At 47.4% G+C, this 17,992-nt stretch overlaps 11 non-coding genes across 11 annotated transcripts; all 11 read right to left on the reverse strand.

Annotated features, from left to right (window-relative positions):
• Positions 1 to 216: 216 nt before the first annotated feature.
• trnat-cgu lies at positions 217 to 289 on the reverse strand. Its single transcript has one exon. It is a non-coding gene; the product is annotated as a tRNA-Thr (tRNA).
• Positions 290 to 2,382: 2,093 nt separating this feature from the next.
• Positions 2,383 to 2,456, reverse strand: trnat-agu. The gene has a single exon. It is a non-coding gene; the product is annotated as a tRNA-Thr (tRNA).
• An 896-nt stretch (positions 2,457 to 3,352) lies between these two features.
• trnat-cgu lies at positions 3,353 to 3,425 on the reverse strand. Its single transcript has one exon. It is a non-coding gene; the product is annotated as a tRNA-Thr (tRNA).
• A 2,093-nt stretch (positions 3,426 to 5,518) lies between these two features.
• trnat-agu lies at positions 5,519 to 5,592 on the reverse strand. The gene has a single exon. It is a non-coding gene; the product is annotated as a tRNA-Thr (tRNA).
• An 896-nt stretch (positions 5,593 to 6,488) lies between these two features.
• trnat-cgu lies at positions 6,489 to 6,561 on the reverse strand. The gene has a single exon. It is a non-coding gene; the product is annotated as a tRNA-Thr (tRNA).
• A 2,093-nt stretch (positions 6,562 to 8,654) lies between these two features.
• On the reverse strand, positions 8,655 to 8,728 carry trnat-agu. The gene has a single exon. It is a non-coding gene; the product is annotated as a tRNA-Thr (tRNA).
• An 896-nt stretch (positions 8,729 to 9,624) lies between these two features.
• On the reverse strand, positions 9,625 to 9,697 carry trnat-cgu. The gene has a single exon. It is a non-coding gene; the product is annotated as a tRNA-Thr (tRNA).
• A 2,092-nt stretch (positions 9,698 to 11,789) lies between these two features.
• On the reverse strand, positions 11,790 to 11,863 carry trnat-agu. Its single transcript has one exon. It is a non-coding gene; the product is annotated as a tRNA-Thr (tRNA).
• Positions 11,864 to 12,759: 896 nt separating this feature from the next.
• trnat-cgu lies at positions 12,760 to 12,832 on the reverse strand. The gene has a single exon. It is a non-coding gene; the product is annotated as a tRNA-Thr (tRNA).
• A 2,092-nt stretch (positions 12,833 to 14,924) lies between these two features.
• trnat-agu lies at positions 14,925 to 14,998 on the reverse strand. Its single transcript has one exon. It is a non-coding gene; the product is annotated as a tRNA-Thr (tRNA).
• An 896-nt stretch (positions 14,999 to 15,894) lies between these two features.
• Positions 15,895 to 15,967, reverse strand: trnat-cgu. Its single transcript has one exon. It is a non-coding gene; the product is annotated as a tRNA-Thr (tRNA).
• Positions 15,968 to 17,992: the final 2,025 nt, after the last annotated feature.

Raw genomic sequence — 17,992 nt, forward strand, 5'->3', positions numbered from 1 at the left:
GGACGAAACGTCTTCCAATATGTTCAACCAAGTGCAGTTGCCCTTGATTTTAACCTTCGTTGGATAGTATACATATAGATTTACACAGCAAACACATACTATGCAGTGAGAAAGGGTGAAACACTCAGTTTTTCATCATATGAATAACATCTAAGCAGGGGATCCTCACTACATAACAGATTAAACATTGCAGACATTAAGAATTCTGTAACGACAAGGCACTGCTGGGAGTTGAACCCAGGCTCTCCTGTTTACGAGACAGGCGCTTTAACCACTAAGCTACAGCGCCTCGGCCTTGCCTTGTGGCCAGACAGATGTTGAGTGAGGAACTTACGGCGCTGCCGGCAACGCGTGAGTTGAACATTTTCAACTTGAGCAAGAAGGTCACATGATGCTGAGCCGCGATAGCCTATCAGCGTTGAGATTGTCCGGACGTTGCCGACGGCCTCAGAGCGTTGTGTGGAGAGGACCAGGCAGAGCGGGGGATTGAAACTCTGCTGGCCGGCGGAGAGCTGCTAAACTTGGGGGAGAAGAGCCGGGAGCAGCGCTGCAGCTTTTGGACAAATAAACACCTGTAGTCCGTCTGGTTTATGCTATGAGAACTACGCCGTTTGCTCGCGGGAGGAGCTCAGAGTTACCTGCTTTTATTAAATTAGCTGTTTACTTTAGTTTTTGGGATTACAATGTTGATTTATCTTCACTCGAGCTTCTCAGCAGCTAGCTTCCGCGCACGTCCGGTCCCACTGTTGTTGTTAGCGTCGGTTGGCACCCAGAGCTCTGTTGGACTACTACTTCATATTTATATCAAAACCGGACAAATCTGGACATTACTTGGAGAAAAGAAAGCGAGGAAGTTGAAGTACCTGGTGAGTTCAGAAAATATGTGTCTGTAACTTTATACCAGCTATCGTTGTACTTTACTGTGAACAAGTTAGCATAGCGTAGCCCTGATCAATCCAAACTACATTCAGAAAACAAACAATTTAGAAGTTGTTGTCATGCTGACTTGTTGACAGAAGTGACAAAGCATGAATTTATATGTTTAACAAATCGGCATCATATTGTAGTTATTTCAGCATCAGTTTGATCCGTTTAATGTCATTTAATCACAGCAAAATGTTAACTTTGGATTCATACAGCTGTAGTAGCTGCCACCTAGTGGTGAGCGTGCAGATTGCAACCAAATGATTACCACTCGCCTCACCCTCTACTTCCAAGCGTTGTGGGAGAAACTATGGGTGCCGCGGAACTCGCCAAGCTCCTCTCTAGAGCCAGTGTCCATTCTGGGCTACTGTATAAAGACGGCGGACTCTGTGGAAGACGAGGCGCTCCCTCTGTAGATATAACGGGCTCATAACAAAAACCAACAGATTCTTATTTTAGGTGATTATACGTTAATACAGACTACATTTTACTTCTGCCAATCTCTCTCACAAACATCACATCTGTAGCAGCAAGGCACTGCTGGGAGTTGAACCCAGGATCTGCTGTTTACAAAGGTTCAGTGTGTAGTATTTAGTGGCATCTAGTGGTGAGGGTTGTGAAATGCAATAAACGACTCAGTCACCGCTCCCGCCTCCCTCTCCAGGAGACGCTACGGTGGCCGACAAGCTCTGTCGGCTCCTGGGCTAAATAATACGTGTGGTCCTCCATTTGTCCAAATTTCCCTTCCGGCAACCGGCAAACCCAAACTTGTCCATGGGATTGCCAGTCAGAGAAGCATGATTCGTCACTCCAGAGAACACGACTCCTCTGCTCTAGTATCCAGTGGCGGCGTGCTTTACACCTCTGCATCCGACGCTTTGCATTGCACTTGGTGATGTAAGGCTTGGATGCAGCTGCTCGGCCATGGAAACCCATTCCATGAAGCGCTCTACGCACTGTTCTTGAGCTAATCCCGAGGCTGCAGTTTCAGGAACCCCGCAATCCTGCGATCGCAGTTCTAGGACCGTAGTTCTTTTGCGATAGCGCCATCTAGTCGAGCGGTGGTGGTAATGCACAGCAACATGAAGGAGGTTAACCCTGTCTGTAGGTTTCTGTAGTGTTAACCGGTTGACATGCATATGATGAATAACCTAGGTTTAGGCAAACACCCTGTGATGGTTGTGGTAAGGGGAATTGGCTTTGGGGGGCTTTCAAGAGTAACACTGCTAGCTAGCTAGCGCAAAGTAAACAAGGGTCGCTGTCCTGAAACTGCATCCTCCGGTACTGCAGCTACAAACTACTCGGTCAGGGCTTCTGGTTTGCACCCAGATGGTGCGGGTGTGGGACAAGGTGGTGTAGTTGCTCCTTCTGTCTTTATTCCGAGGGAAGAAAGGATTTGAATCCACGTCTTCTCTGTTACCAAACAAGATGATGCCCATGTAGGGGACAGTAACCATAAGGCTCCGCTGGGATTTGAACCCAGGATCTCCTGTTTACTAGACAGGCACTTTAACCAACTAAGCCACAGAGCCTGCATAATTGCTGTTTTCCTTAAAAATAAAGATGACTGAGCCTTTATAGAGTTGATTTACCAGCTTCTAAACCAGCAGAGCTACCAGTACTTTCGGAGCTGCATAAGATCAGAAGTTCACTAGTCGAAGTTCCTGGTGAAATGCAAAGACAAGTTTGAATGAACTTCTCAGACATTCTTGCTAATCTAGTATACATATAGAGAGGCTCTATATGTGGCTCAACACAGAAGGGCCAACTCCTCATGTCAAGACTCTGCAGTCTTCTTACATCTGAAGGACAGAGGACACTCGTTTGAGGACCACCAGGTGCACATTTTAGACAGGGAAGATGGATGGTTTGAAAGAGGTGTCAAGGAAGCCATCTACACCCGGGTCGAGAAGCCGTCATTGAACCGAGGAGGGGGTCTACGCCACCACTTATCCCCCACTTACAATGCTGTCCTTTCATCTCTTCCCAGGAAACTCAACAAACGTAACCTATTGGCCTCAGGTGAAGATACCAAGGATGGTCGTTCAGTCTCGGCCACCGGTAGTCCTAACGACTGTAACGACTGTCGTCACAGCAACCAGGAACACTAACGAACCAGCGGTATCGATGACCCTGGCCAACGACCCCACTGAGGTTAAATAGGTGAGTTTCCCTGCCAGTCAGTCAGAACTGAAGAAGTCCTTTGGATGAGGGACGAAACGTCTTCCAATATGTTCAACCAAGTGCAGTTGCCCTTGATTTTAACCTTCGTTGGATAGTATACATATAGATTTACACAGCAAACACATACTATGCAGTGAGAAAGGGTGAAACACTCAGTTTTTCATCATATGAATAACATCTAAGCAGGGGATCCTCACTACATAACAGATTAAACATTGCAGACATTAAGAATTCTGTAACGACAAGGCACTGCTGGGAGTTGAACCCAGGCTCTCCTGTTTACGAGACAGGCGCTTTAACCACTAAGCTACAGCGCCTCGGCCTTGCCTTGTGGCCAGACAGATGTTGAGTGAGGAACTTACGGCGCTGCCGGCAACGCGTGAGTTGAACATTTTCAACTTGAGCAAGAAGGTCACATGATGCTGAGCCGCGATAGCCTATCAGCGTTGAGATTGTCCGGACGTTGCCGACGGCCTCAGAGCGTTGTGTGGAGAGGACCAGGCAGAGCGGGGGATTGAAACTCTGCTGGCCGGCGGAGAGCTGCTAAACTTGGGGGAGAAGAGCCGGGAGCAGCGCTGCAGCTTTTGGACAAATAAACACCTGTAGTCCGTCTGGTTTATGCTATGAGAACTACGCCGTTTGCTCGCGGGAGGAGCTCAGAGTTACCTGCTTTTATTAAATTAGCTGTTTACTTTAGTTTTTGGGATTACAATGTTGATTTATCTTCACTCGAGCTTCTCAGCAGCTAGCTTCCGCGCACGTCCGGTCCCACTGTTGTTGTTAGCGTCGGTTGGCACCCAGAGCTCTGTTGGACTACTACTTCATATTTATATCAAAACCGGACAAATCTGGACATTACTTGGAGAAAAGAAAGCGAGGAAGTTGAAGTACCTGGTGAGTTCAGAAAATATGTGTCTGTAACTTTATACCAGCTATCGTTGTACTTTACTGTGAACAAGTTAGCATAGCGTAGCCCTGATCAATCCAAACTACATTCAGAAAACAAACAATTTAGAAGTTGTTGTCATGCTGACTTGTTGACAGAAGTGACAAAGCATGAATTTATATGTTTAACAAATCGGCATCATATTGTAGTTATTTCAGCATCAGTTTGATCCGTTTAATGTCATTTAATCACAGCAAAATGTTAACTTTGGATTCATACAGCTGTAGTAGCTGCCACCTAGTGGTGAGCGTGCAGATTGCAACCAAATGATTACCACTCGCCTCACCCTCTACTTCCAAGCGTTGTGGGAGAAACTATGGGTGCCGCGGAACTCGCCAAGCTCCTCTCTAGAGCCAGTGTCCATTCTGGGCTACTGTATAAAGACGGCGGACTCTGTGGAAGACGAGGCGCTCCCTCTGTAGATATAACGGGCTCATAACAAAAACCAACAGATTCTTATTTTAGGTGATTATACGTTAATACAGACTACATTTTACTTCTGCCAATCTCTCTCACAAACATCACATCTGTAGCAGCAAGGCACTGCTGGGAGTTGAACCCAGGATCTGCTGTTTACAAAGGTTCAGTGTGTAGTATTTAGTGGCATCTAGTGGTGAGGGTTGTGAAATGCAATAAACGACTCAGTCACCGCTCCCGCCTCCCTCTCCAGGAGACGCTACGGTGGCCGACAAGCTCTGTCGGCTCCTGGGCTAAATAATACGTGTGGTCCTCCATTTGTCCAAATTTCCCTTCCGGCAACCGGCAAACCCAAACTTGTCCATGGGATTGCCAGTCAGAGAAGCATGATTCGTCACTCCAGAGAACACGACTCCTCTGCTCTAGTATCCAGTGGCGGCGTGCTTTACACCTCTGCATCCGACGCTTTGCATTGCACTTGGTGATGTAAGGCTTGGATGCAGCTGCTCGGCCATGGAAACCCATTCCATGAAGCGCTCTACGCACTGTTCTTGAGCTAATCCCGAGGCTGCAGTTTCAGGAACCCCGCAATCCTGCGATCGCAGTTCTAGGACCGTAGTTCTTTTGCGATAGCGCCATCTAGTCGAGCGGTGGTGGTAATGCACAGCAACATGAAGGAGGTTAACCCTGTCTGTAGGTTTCTGTAGTGTTAACCGGTTGACATGCATATGATGAATAACCTAGGTTTAGGCAAACACCCTGTGATGGTTGTGGTAAGGGGAATTGGCTTTGGGGGGCTTTCAAGAGTAACACTGCTAGCTAGCTAGCGCAAAGTAAACAAGGGTCGCTGTCCTGAAACTGCATCCTCCGGTACTGCAGCTACAAACTACTCGGTCAGGGCTTCTGGTTTGCACCCAGATGGTGCGGGTGTGGGACAAGGTGGTGTAGTTGCTCCTTCTGTCTTTATTCCGAGGGAAGAAAGGATTTGAATCCACGTCTTCTCTGTTACCAAACAAGATGATGCCCATGTAGGGGACAGTAACCATAAGGCTCCGCTGGGATTTGAACCCAGGATCTCCTGTTTACTAGACAGGCACTTTAACCAACTAAGCCACAGAGCCTGCATAATTGCTGTTTTCCTTAAAAATAAAGATGACTGAGCCTTTATAGAGTTGATTTACCAGCTTCTAAACCAGCAGAGCTACCAGTACTTTCGGAGCTGCATAAGATCAGAAGTTCACTAGTCGAAGTTCCTGGTGAAATGCAAAGACAAGTTTGAATGAACTTCTCAGACATTCTTGCTAATCTAGTATACATATAGAGAGGCTCTATATGTGGCTCAACACAGAAGGGCCAACTCCTCATGTCAAGACTCTGCAGTCTTCTTACATCTGAAGGACAGAGGACACTCGTTTGAGGACCACCAGGTGCACATTTTAGACAGGGAAGATGGATGGTTTGAAAGAGGTGTCAAGGAAGCCATCTACACCCGGGTCGAGAAGCCGTCATTGAACCGAGGAGGGGGTCTACGCCACCACTTATCCCCCACTTACAATGCTGTCCTTTCATCTCTTCCCAGGAAACTCAACAAACGTAACCTATTGGCCTCAGGTGAAGATACCAACGATGGTCGTTCAGTCTCGGCCACCGGTAGTCCTAACGACTGTAACGACTGTCGTCACAGCAACCAGGAACACTAACGAACCAGCGGTATCGATGACCCTGGCCAACGACCCCACTGAGGTTAAATAGGTGAGTTTCCCTGCCAGTCAGTCAGAACTGAAGAAGTCCTTTGGATGAGGGACGAAACGTCTTCCAATATGTTCAACCAAGTGCAGTTGCCCTTGATTTTAACCTTCGTTGGATAGTATACATATAGATTTACACAGCAAACACATACTATGCAGTGAGAAAGGGTGAAACACTCAGTTTTTCATCATATGAATAACATCTAAGCAGGGGATCCTCACTACATAACAGATTAAACATTGCAGACATTAAGAATTCTGTAACGACAAGGCACTGCTGGGAGTTGAACCCAGGCTCTCCTGTTTACGAGACAGGCGCTTTAACCACTAAGCTACAGCGCCTCGGCCTTGCCTTGTGGCCAGACAGATGTTGAGTGAGGAACTTACGGCGCTGCCGGCAACGCGTGAGTTGAACATTTTCAACTTGAGCAAGAAGGTCACATGATGCTGAGCCGCGATAGCCTATCAGCGTTGAGATTGTCCGGACGTTGCCGACGGCCTCAGAGCGTTGTGTGGAGAGGACCAGGCAGAGCGGGGGATTGAAACTCTGCTGGCCGGCGGAGAGCTGCTAAACTTGGGGGAGAAGAGCCGGGAGCAGCGCTGCAGCTTTTGGACAAATAAACACCTGTAGTCCGTCTGGTTTATGCTATGAGAACTACGCCGTTTGCTCGCGGGAGGAGCTCAGAGTTACCTGCTTTTATTAAATTAGCTGTTTACTTTAGTTTTTGGGATTACAATGTTGATTTATCTTCACTCGAGCTTCTCAGCAGCTAGCTTCCGCGCACGTCCGGTCCCACTGTTGTTGTTAGCGTCGGTTGGCACCCAGAGCTCTGTTGGACTACTACTTCATATTTATATCAAAACCGGACAAATCTGGACATTACTTGGAGAAAAGAAAGCGAGGAAGTTGAAGTACCTGGTGAGTTCAGAAAATATGTGTCTGTAACTTTATACCAGCTATCGTTGTACTTTACTGTGAACAAGTTAGCATAGCGTAGCCCTGATCAATCCAAACTACATTCAGAAAACAAACAATTTAGAAGTTGTTGTCATGCTGACTTGTTGACAGAAGTGACAAAGCATGAATTTATATGTTTAACAAATCGGCATCATATTGTAGTTATTTCAGCATCAGTTTGATCCGTTTAATGTCATTTAATCACAGCAAAATGTTAACTTTGGATTCATACAGCTGTAGTAGCTGCCACCTAGTGGTGAGCGTGCAGATTGCAACCAAATGATTACCACTCGCCTCACCCTCTACTTCCAAGCGTTGTGGGAGAAACTATGGGTGCCGCGGAACTCGCCAAGCTCCTCTCTAGAGCCAGTGTCCATTCTGGGCTACTGTATAAAGACGGCGGACTCTGTGGAAGACGAGGCGCTCCCTCTGTAGATATAACGGGCTCATAACAAAAACCAACAGATTCTTATTTTAGGTGATTATACGTTAATACAGACTACATTTTACTTCTGCCAATCTCTCTCACAAACATCACATCTGTAGCAGCAAGGCACTGCTGGGAGTTGAACCCAGGATCTGCTGTTTACAAAGGTTCAGTGTGTAGTATTTAGTGGCATCTAGTGGTGAGGGTTGTGAAATGCAATAAACGACTCAGTCACCGCTCCCGCCTCCCTCTCCAGGAGACGCTACGGTGGCCGACAAGCTCTGTCGGCTCCTGGGCTAAATAATACGTGTGGTCCTCCATTTGTCCAAATTTCCCTTCCGGCAACCGGCAAACCCAAACTTGTCCATGGGATTGCCAGTCAGAGAAGCATGATTCGTCACTCCAGAGAACACGACTCCTCTGCTCTAGTATCCAGTGGCGGCGTGCTTTACACCTCTGCATCCGACGCTTTGCATTGCACTTGGTGATGTAAGGCTTGGATGCAGCTGCTCGGCCATGGAAACCCATTCCATGAAGCGCTCTACGCACTGTTCTTGAGCTAATCCCGAGGCTGCAGTTTCAGGAACCCCGCAATCCTGCGATCGCAGTTCTAGGACCGTAGTTCTTTTGCGATAGCGCCATCTAGTCGAGCGGTGGTGGTAATGCACAGCAACATGAAGGAGGTTAACCCTGTCTGTAGGTTTCTGTAGTGTTAACCGGTTGACATGCATATGATGAATAACCTAGGTTTAGGCAAACACCCTGTGATGGTTGTGGTAAGGGGAATTGGCTTTGGGGGGCTTTCAAGAGTAACACTGCTAGCTAGCTAGCGCAAAGTAAACAAGGGTCGCTGTCCTGAAACTGCATCCTCCGGTACTGCAGCTACAAACTACTCGGTCAGGGCTTCTGGTTTGCACCCAGATGGTGCGGGTGTGGGACAAGGTGGTGTAGTTGCTCCTTCTGTCTTTATTCCGAGGGAAGAAAGGATTTGAATCCACGTCTTCTCTGTTACCAAACAAGATGATGCCCATGTAGGGGACAGTAACCATAAGGCTCCGCTGGGATTTGAACCCAGGATCTCCTGTTTACTAGACAGGCACTTTAACCAACTAAGCCACAGAGCCTGCATAATTGCTGTTTTCCTTAAAAATAAAGATGACTGAGCCTTTATAGAGTTGATTTACCAGCTTCTAAACCAGCAGAGCTACCAGTACTTTCGGAGCTGCATAAGATCAGAAGTTCACTAGTCGAAGTTCCTGGTGAAATGCAAAGACAAGTTTGAATGAACTTCTCAGACATTCTTGCTAATCTAGTATACATATAGAGAGGCTCTATATGTGGCTCAACACAGAAGGGCCAACTCCTCATGTCAAGACTCTGCAGTCTTCTTACATCTGAAGGACAGAGGACACTCGTTTGAGGACCACCAGGTGCACATTTTAGACAGGGAAGATGGATGGTTTGAAAGAGGTGTCAAGGAAGCCATCTACACCCGGGTCGAGAAGCCGTCATTGAACCGAGGAGGGGGTCTACGCCACCACTTATCCCCCACTTACAATGCTGTCCTTTCATCTCTTCCCAGGAAACTCAACAAACGTAACCTATTGGCCTCAGGTGAAGATACCAACGATGGTCGTTCAGTCTCGGCCACCGGTAGTCCTAACGACTGTAACGACTGTCGTCACAGCAACCAGGAACACTAACGAACCAGCGGTATCGATGACCCTGGCCAACGACCCCACTGAGGTTAAATAGGTGAGTTTCCCTGCCAGTCAGTCAGAACTGAAGAAGTCCTTTGGATGAGGGACGAAACGTCTTCCAATATGTTCAACCAAGTGCAGTTGCCCTTGATTTTAACCTTCGTTGGATAGTATACATATAGATTTACACAGCAAACACATACTATGCAGTGAGAAAGGGTGAAACACTCAGTTTTTCATCATATGAATAACATCTAAGCAGGGGATCCTCACTACATAACAGATTAAACATTGCAGACATTAAGAATTCTGTAACGACAAGGCACTGCTGGGAGTTGAACCCAGGCTCTCCTGTTTACGAGACAGGCGCTTTAACCACTAAGCTACAGCGCCTCGGCCTTGCCTTGTGGCCAGACAGATGTTGAGTGAGGAACTTACGGCGCTGCCGGCAACGCGTGAGTTGAACATTTTCAACTTGAGCAAGAAGGTCACATGATGCTGAGCCGCGATAGCCTATCAGCGTTGAGATTGTCCGGACGTTGCCGACGGCCTCAGAGCGTTGTGTGGAGAGGACCAGGCAGAGCGGGGGATTGAAACTCTGCTGGCCGGCGGAGAGCTGCTAAACTTGGGGGAGAAGAGCCGGGAGCAGCGCTGCAGCTTTTGGACAAATAAACACCTGTAGTCCGTCTGGTTTATGCTATGAGAACTACGCCGTTTGCTCGCGGGAGGAGCTCAGAGTTACCTGCTTTTATTAAATTAGCTTTTACTTTAGTTTTTGGGATTACAATGTTGATTTATCTTCACTCGAGCTTCTCAGCAGCTAGCTTCCGTGCACGTCCGGTCCCACTGTTGTTGTTAGCGTCGGTTGGCACCCAGAGCTCTGTTGGACTACTACTTCATATTTATATCAAAACCGGACAAATCTGGACATTACTTGGAGAAAAGAAAGCGAGGAAGTTGAAGTACCTGGTGAGTTCAGAAAATATGTGTCTGTAACTTTATACCAGCTATCGTTGTACTTTACTGTGAACAAGTTAGCATAGCGTAGCCCTGATCAATCCAAACTACATTCAGAAAACAAACAATTTAGAAGTTGTTGTCATGCTGACTTGTTGACAGAAGTGACAAAGCATGAATTTATATGTTTAACAAATCGGCATCATATTGTAGTTATTTCAGCATCAGTTTGATCCGTTTAATGTCATTTAATCACAGCAAAATGTTAACTTTGGATTCATACAGCTGTAGTAGCTGCCACCTAGTGGTGAGCGTGCAGATTGCAACCAAATGATTACCACTCGCCTCACCCTCTACTTCCAAGCGTTGTGGGAGAAACTATGGGTGCCGCGGAACTCGCCAAGCTCCTCTCTAGAGCCAGTGTCCATTCTGGGCTACTGTATAAAGACGGCGGACTCTGTGGAAGACGAGGCGCTCCCTCTGTAGATATAACGGGCTCATAACAAAAACCAACAGATTCTTATTTTAGGTGATTATACGTTAATACAGACTACATTTTACTTCTGCCAATCTCTCTCACAAACATCACATCTGTAGCAGCAAGGCACTGCTGGGAGTTGAACCCAGGATCTGCTGTTTACAAAGGTTCAGTGTGTAGTATTTAGTGGCATCTAGTGGTGAGGGTTGTGAAATGCAATAAACGACTCAGTCACCGCTCCCGCCTCCCTCTCCAGGAGACGCTACGGTGGCCGACAAGCTCTGTCGGCTCCTGGGCTAAATAATACGTGTGGTCCTCCATTTGTCCAAATTTCCCTTCCGGCAACCGGCAAACCCAAACTTGTCCATGGGATTGCCAGTCAGAGAAGCATGATTCGTCACTCCAGAGAACACGACTCCTCTGCTCTAGTATCCAGTGGCGGCGTGCTTTACACCTCTGCATCCGACGCTTTGCATTGCACTTGGTGATGTAAGGCTTGGATGCAGCTGCTCGGCCATGGAAACCCATTCCATGAAGCGCTCTACGCACTGTTCTTGAGCTAATCCCGAGGCTGCAGTTTCAGGAACCCCGCAATCCTGCGATCGCAGTTCTAGGACCGTAGTTCTTTTGCGATAGCGCCATCTAGTCGAGCGGTGGTGGTAATGCACAGCAACATGAAGGAGGTTAACCCTGTCTGTAGGTTTCTGTAGTGTTAACCGGTTGACATGCATATGATGAATAACCTAGGTTTAGGCAAACACCCTGTGATGGTTGTGGTAAGGGGAATTGGCTTTGGGGGGCTTTCAAGAGTAACACTGCTAGCTAGCTAGCGCAAAGTAAACAAGGGTCGCTGTCCTGAAACTGCATCCTCCGGTACTGCAGCTACAAACTACTCGGTCAGGGCTTCTGGTTTGCACCCAGATGGTGCGGGTGTGGGACAAGGTGGTGTAGTTGCTCCTTCTGTCTTTATTCCGAGGGAAGAAAGGATTTGAATCCACGTCTTCTCTGTTACCAAACAAGATGATGCCCATGTAGGGGACAGTAACCATAAGGCTCCGCTGGGATTTGAACCCAGGATCTCCTGTTTACTAGACAGGCACTTTAACCAACTAAGCCACAGAGCCTGCATAATTGCTGTTTTCCTTAAAAATAAAGATGACTGAGCCTTTATAGAGTTGATTTACCAGCTTCTAAACCAGCAGAGCTACCAGTACTTTCGGAGCTGCATAAGATCAGAAGTTCACTAGTCGAAGTTCCTGGTGAAATGCAAAGACAAGTTTGAATGAACTTCTCAGACATTCTTGCTAATCTAGTATACATATAGAGAGGCTCTATATGTGGCTCAACACAGAAGGGCCAACTCCTCATGTCAAGACTCTGCAGTCTTCTTACATCTGAAGGACAGAGGACACTCGTTTGAGGACCACCAGGTGCACATTTTAGACAGGGAAGATGGATGGTTTGAAAGAGGTGTCAAGGAAGCCATCTACACCCGGGTCGAGAAGCCGTCATTGAACCGAGGAGGGGGTCTACGCCACCACTTATCCCCCACTTACAATGCTGTCCTTTCATCTCTTCCCAGGAAACTCAACAAACGTAACCTATTGGCCTCAGGTGAAGATACCAACGATGGTCGTTCAGTCTCGGCCACCGGTAGTCCTAACGACTGTAACGACTGTCGTCACAGCAACCAGGAACACTAACGAACCAGCGGTATCGATGACCCTGGCCAACGACCCCACTGAGGTTAAATAGGTGAGTTTCCCTGCCAGTCAGTCAGAACTGAAGAAGTCCTTTGGATGAGGGACGAAACGTCTTCCAATATGTTCAACCAAGTGCAGTTGCCCTTGATTTTAACCTTCGTTGGATAGTATACATATAGATTTACACAGCAAACACATACTATGCAGTGAGAAAGGGTGAAACACTCAGTTTTTCATCATATGAATAACATCTAAGCAGGGGATCCTCACTACATAACAGATTAAACATTGCAGACATTAAGAATTCTGTAACGACAAGGCACTGCTGGGAGTTGAACCCAGGCTCTCCTGTTTACGAGACAGGCGCTTTAACCACTAAGCTACAGCGCCTCGGCCTTGCCTTGTGGCCAGACAGATGTTGAGTGAGGAACTTACGGCGCTGCCGGCAACGCGTGAGTTGAACATTTTCAACTTGAGCAAGAAGGTCACATGATGCTGAGCCGCGATAGCCTATCAGCGTTGAGATTGTCCGGACGTTGCCGACGGCCTCAGAGCGTTGTGTGGAGAGGACCAGGCAGAGCGGGGGATTGAAACTCTGCTGGCCGGCGGAGAGCTGCTAAACTTGGGGGAGAAGAGCCGGGAGCAGCGCTGCAGCTTTTGGACAAATAAACACCTGTAGTCCGTCTGGTTTATGCTATGAGAACTACGCCGTTTGCTCGCGGGAGGAGCTCAGAGTTACCTGCTTTTATTAAATTAGCTTTTACTTTAGTTTTTGGGATTACAATGTTGATTTATCTTCACTCGAGCTTCTCAGCAGCTAGCTTCCGTGCACGTCCGGTCCCACTGTTGTTGTTAGCGTCGGTTGGCACCCAGAGCTCTGTTGGACTACTACTTCATATTTATATCAAAACCGGACAAATCTGGACATTACTTGGAGAAAAGAAAGCGAGGAAGTTGAAGTACCTGGTGAGTTCAGAAAATATGTGTCTGTAACTTTATACCAGCTATCGTTGTACTTTACTGTGAACAAGTTAGCATAGCGTAGCCCTGATCAATCCAAACTACATTCAGAAAACAAACAATTTAGAAGTTGTTGTCATGCTGACTTGTTGACAGAAGTGACAAAGCATGAATTTATATGTTTAACAAATCGGCATCATATTGTAGTTATTTCAGCATCAGTTTGATCCGTTTAATGTCATTTAATCACAGCAAAATGTTAACTTTGGATTCATACAGCTGTAGTAGCTGCCACCTAGTGGTGAGCGTGCAGATTGCAACCAAATGATTACCACTCGCCTCACCCTCTACTTCCAAGCGTTGTGGGAGAAACTATGGGTGCCGCGGAACTCGCCAAGCTCCTCTCTAGAGCCAGTGTCCATTCTGGGCTACTGTATAAAGACGGCGGACTCTGTGGAAGACGAGGCGCTCCCTCTGTAGATATAACGGGCTCATAACAAAAACCAACAGATTCTTATTTTAGGTGATTATACGTTAATACAGACTACATTTTACTTCTGCCAATCTCTCTCACAAACATCACATCTGTAGCAGCAAGGCACTGCTGGGAGTTGAACCCAGGATCTGCTGTTTACAAAGGTTCAGTGTGTAGTATTTAGTGGCATCTAGTGGTGAGGGTTGTGAAATGCAATAAACGACTCAGTCACCGCTCCCGCCTCCCTCTCCAGGAGACGCTACGGTGGCCGACAAGCTCTGTCGGCTCCTGGGCTAAATAATACGTGTGGTCCTCCATTTGTCCAAATTTCCCTTCCGGCAACCGGCAAACCCAAACTTGTCCATGGGATTGCCAGTCAGAGAAGCATGATTCGTCACTCCAGAGAACACGACTCCTCTGCTCTAGTATCCAGTGGCGGCGTGCTTTACACCTCTGCATCCGACGCTTTGCATTGCACTTGGTGATGTAAGGCTTGGATGCAGCTGCTCGGCCATGGAAACCCATTCCATGAAGCGCTCTACGCACTGTTCTTGAGCTAATCCCGAGGCTGCAGTTTCAGGAACCCCGCAATCCTGCGATCGCAGTTCTAGGACCGTAGTTCTTTTGCGATAGCGCCATCTAGTCGAGCGGTGGTGGTAATGCACAGCAACATGAAGGAGGTTAACCCTGTCTGTAGGTTTCTGTAGTGTTAACCGGTTGACATGCATATGATGAATAACCTAGGTTTAGGCAAACACCCTGTGATGGTTGTGGTAAGGGGAATTGGCTTTGGGGGGCTTTCAAGAGTAACACTGCTAGCTAGCTAGCGCAAAGTAAACAAGGGTCGCTGTCCTGAAACTGCATCCTCCGGTACTGCAGCTACAAACTACTCGGTCAGGGCTTCTGGTTTGCACCCAGATGGTGCGGGTGTGGGACAAGGTGGTGTAGTTGCTCCTTCTGTCTTTATTCCGAGGGAAGAAAGGATTTGAATCCACGTCTTCTCTGTTACCAAACAAGATGATGCCCATGTAGGGGACAGTAACCATAAGGCTCCGCTGGGATTTGAACCCAGGATCTCCTGTTTACTAGACAGGCACTTTAACCAACTAAGCCACAGAGCCTGCATAATTGCTGTTTTCCTTAAAAATAAAGATGACTGAGCCTTTATAGAGTTGATTTACCAGCTTCTAAACCAGCAGAGCTACCAGTACTTTCGGAGCTGCATAAGATCAGAAGTTCACTAGTCGAAGTTCCTGGTGAAATGCAAAGACAAGTTTGAATGAACTTCTCAGACATTCTTGCTAATCTAGTATACATATAGAGAGGCTCTATATGTGGCTCAACACAGAAGGGCCAACTCCTCATGTCAAGACTCTGCAGTCTTCTTACATCTGAAGGACAGAGGACACTCGTTTGAGGACCACCAGGTGCACATTTTAGACAGGGAAGATGGATGGTTTGAAAGAGGTGTCAAGGAAGCCATCTACACCCGGGTCGAGAAGCCGTCATTGAACCGAGGAGGGGGTCTACGCCACCACTTATCCCCCACTTACAATGCTGTCCTTTCATCTCTTCCCAGGAAACTCAACAAACGTAACCTATTGGCCTCAGGTGAAGATACCAACGATGGTCGTTCAGTCTCGGCCACCGGTAGTCCTAACGACTGTAACGACTGTCGTCACAGCAACCAGGAACACTAACGAACCAGCGGTATCGATGACCCTGGCCAACGACCCCACTGAGGTTAAATAGGTGAGTTTCCCTGCCAGTCAGTCAGAACTGAAGAAGTCCTTTGGATGAGGGACGAAACGTCTTCCAATATGTTCAACCAAGTGCAGTTGCCCTTGATTTTAACCTTCGTTGGATAGTATACATATAGATTTACACAGCAAACACATACTATGCAGTGAGAAAGGGTGAAACACTCAGTTTTTCATCATATGAATAACATCTAAGCAGGGGATCCTCACTACATAACAGATTAAACATTGCAGACATTAAGAATTCTGTAACGACAAGGCACTGCTGGGAGTTGAACCCAGGCTCTCCTGTTTACGAGACAGGCGCTTTAACCACTAAGCTACAGCGCCTCGGCCTTGCCTTGTGGCCAGACAGATGTTGAGTGAGGAACTTACGGCGCTGCCGGCAACGCGTGAGTTGAACATTTTCAACTTGAGCAAGAAGGTCACATGATGCTGAGCCGCGATAGCCTATCAGCGTTGAGATTGTCCGGACGTTGCCGACGGCCTCAGAGCGTTGTGTGGAGAGGACCAGGCAGAGCGGGGGATTGAAACTCTGCTGGCCGGCGGAGAGCTGCTAAACTTGGGGGAGAAGAGCCGGGAGCAGCGCTGCAGCTTTTGGACAAATAAACACCTGTAGTCCGTCTGGTTTATGCTATGAGAACTACGCCGTTTGCTCGCGGGAGGAGCTCAGAGTTACCTGCTTTTATTAAATTAGCTGTTTACTTTAGTTTTTGGGATTACAATGTTGATTTATCTTCACTCGAGCTTCTCAGCAGCTAGCTTCCGCGCACGTCCGGTCCCACTGTTGTTGTTAGCGTCGGTTGGCACCCAGAGCTCTGTTGGACTACTACTTCATATTTATATCAAAACCGGACAAATCTGGACATTACTTGGAGAAAAGAAAGCGAGGAAGTTGAAGTACCTGGTGAGTTCAGAAAATATGTGTCTGTAACTTTATACCAGCTATCGTTGTACTTTACTGTGAACAAGTTAGCATAGCGTAGCCCTGATCAATCCAAACTACATTCAGAAAACAAACAATTTAGAAGTTGTTGTCATGCTGACTTGTTGACAGAAGTGACAAAGCATGAATTTATATGTTTAACAAATCGGCATCATATTGTAGTTATTTCAGCATCAGTTTGATCCGTTTAATGTCATTTAATCACAGCAAAATGTTAACTTTGGATTCATACAGCTGTAGTAGCTGCCACCTAGTGGTGAGCGTGCAGATTGCAACCAAATGATTACCACTCGCCTCACCCTCTACTTCCAAGCGTTGTGGGAGAAACTATGGGTGCCGCGGAACTCGCCAAGCTCCTCTCTAGAGCCAGTGTCCATTCTGGGCTACTGTATAAAGACGGCGGACTCTGTGGAAGACGAGGCGCTCCCTCTGTAGATATAACGGGCTCATAACAAAAACCAACAGATTCTTATTTTAGGTGATTATACGTTAATACAGACTACATTTTACTTCTGCCAATCTCTCTCACAAACATCACATCTGTAGCAGCAAGGCACTGCTGGGAGTTGAACCCAGGATCTGCTGTTTACAAAGGTTCAGTGTGTAGTATTTAGTGGCATCTAGTGGTGAGGGTTGTGAAATGCAATAAACGACTCAGTCACCGCTCCCGCCTCCCTCTCCAGGAGACGCTACGGTGGCCGACAAGCTCTGTCGGCTCCTGGGCTAAATAATACGTGTGGTCCTCCATTTGTCCAAATTTCCCTTCCGGCAACCGGCAAACCCAAACTTGTCCATGGGATTGCCAGTCAGAGAAGCATGATTCGTCACTCCAGAGAACACGACTCCTCTGCTCTAGTATCCAGTGGCGGCGTGCTTTACACCTCTGCATCCGACGCTTTGCATTGCACTTGGTGATGTAAGGCTTGGATGCAGCTGCTCGGCCATGGAAACCCATTCCATGAAGCGCTCTACGCACTGTTCTTGAGCTAATCCCGAGGCTGCAGTTTCAGGAACCCCGCAATCCTGCGATCGCAGTTCTAGGACCGTAGTTCTTTTGCGATAGCGCCATCTAGTCGAGCGGTGGTGGTAATGCACAGCAACATGAAGGAGGTTAACCCTGTCTGTAGGTTTCTGTAGTGTTAACCGGTTGACATGCATATGATGAATAACCTAGGTTTAGGCAAACACCCTGTGATGGTTGTGGTAAGGGGAATTGGCTTTGGGGGGCTTTCAAGAGTAACACTGCTAGCTAGCTAGCGCAAAGTAAACAAGGGTCGCTGTCCTGAAACTGCATCCTCCGGTACTGCAGCTACAAACTACTCGGTCAGGGCTTCTGGTTTGCACCCAGATGGTGCGGGTGTGGGACAAGGTGGTGTAGTTGCTCCTTCTGTCTTTATTCCGAGGGAAGA

The sequence above is a fragment of the Micropterus salmoides genome, unplaced genomic scaffold (assembly GCF_014851395.1).
Source record: "Micropterus salmoides isolate LMB-PRFRI ecotype aquatic unplaced genomic scaffold, ASM1485139v1 Ms_hic_scaffold_1580, whole genome shotgun sequence".
NCBI classification, from domain to species: Eukaryota; Metazoa; Chordata; class Actinopteri; order Centrarchiformes; family Centrarchidae; genus Micropterus; species Micropterus salmoides.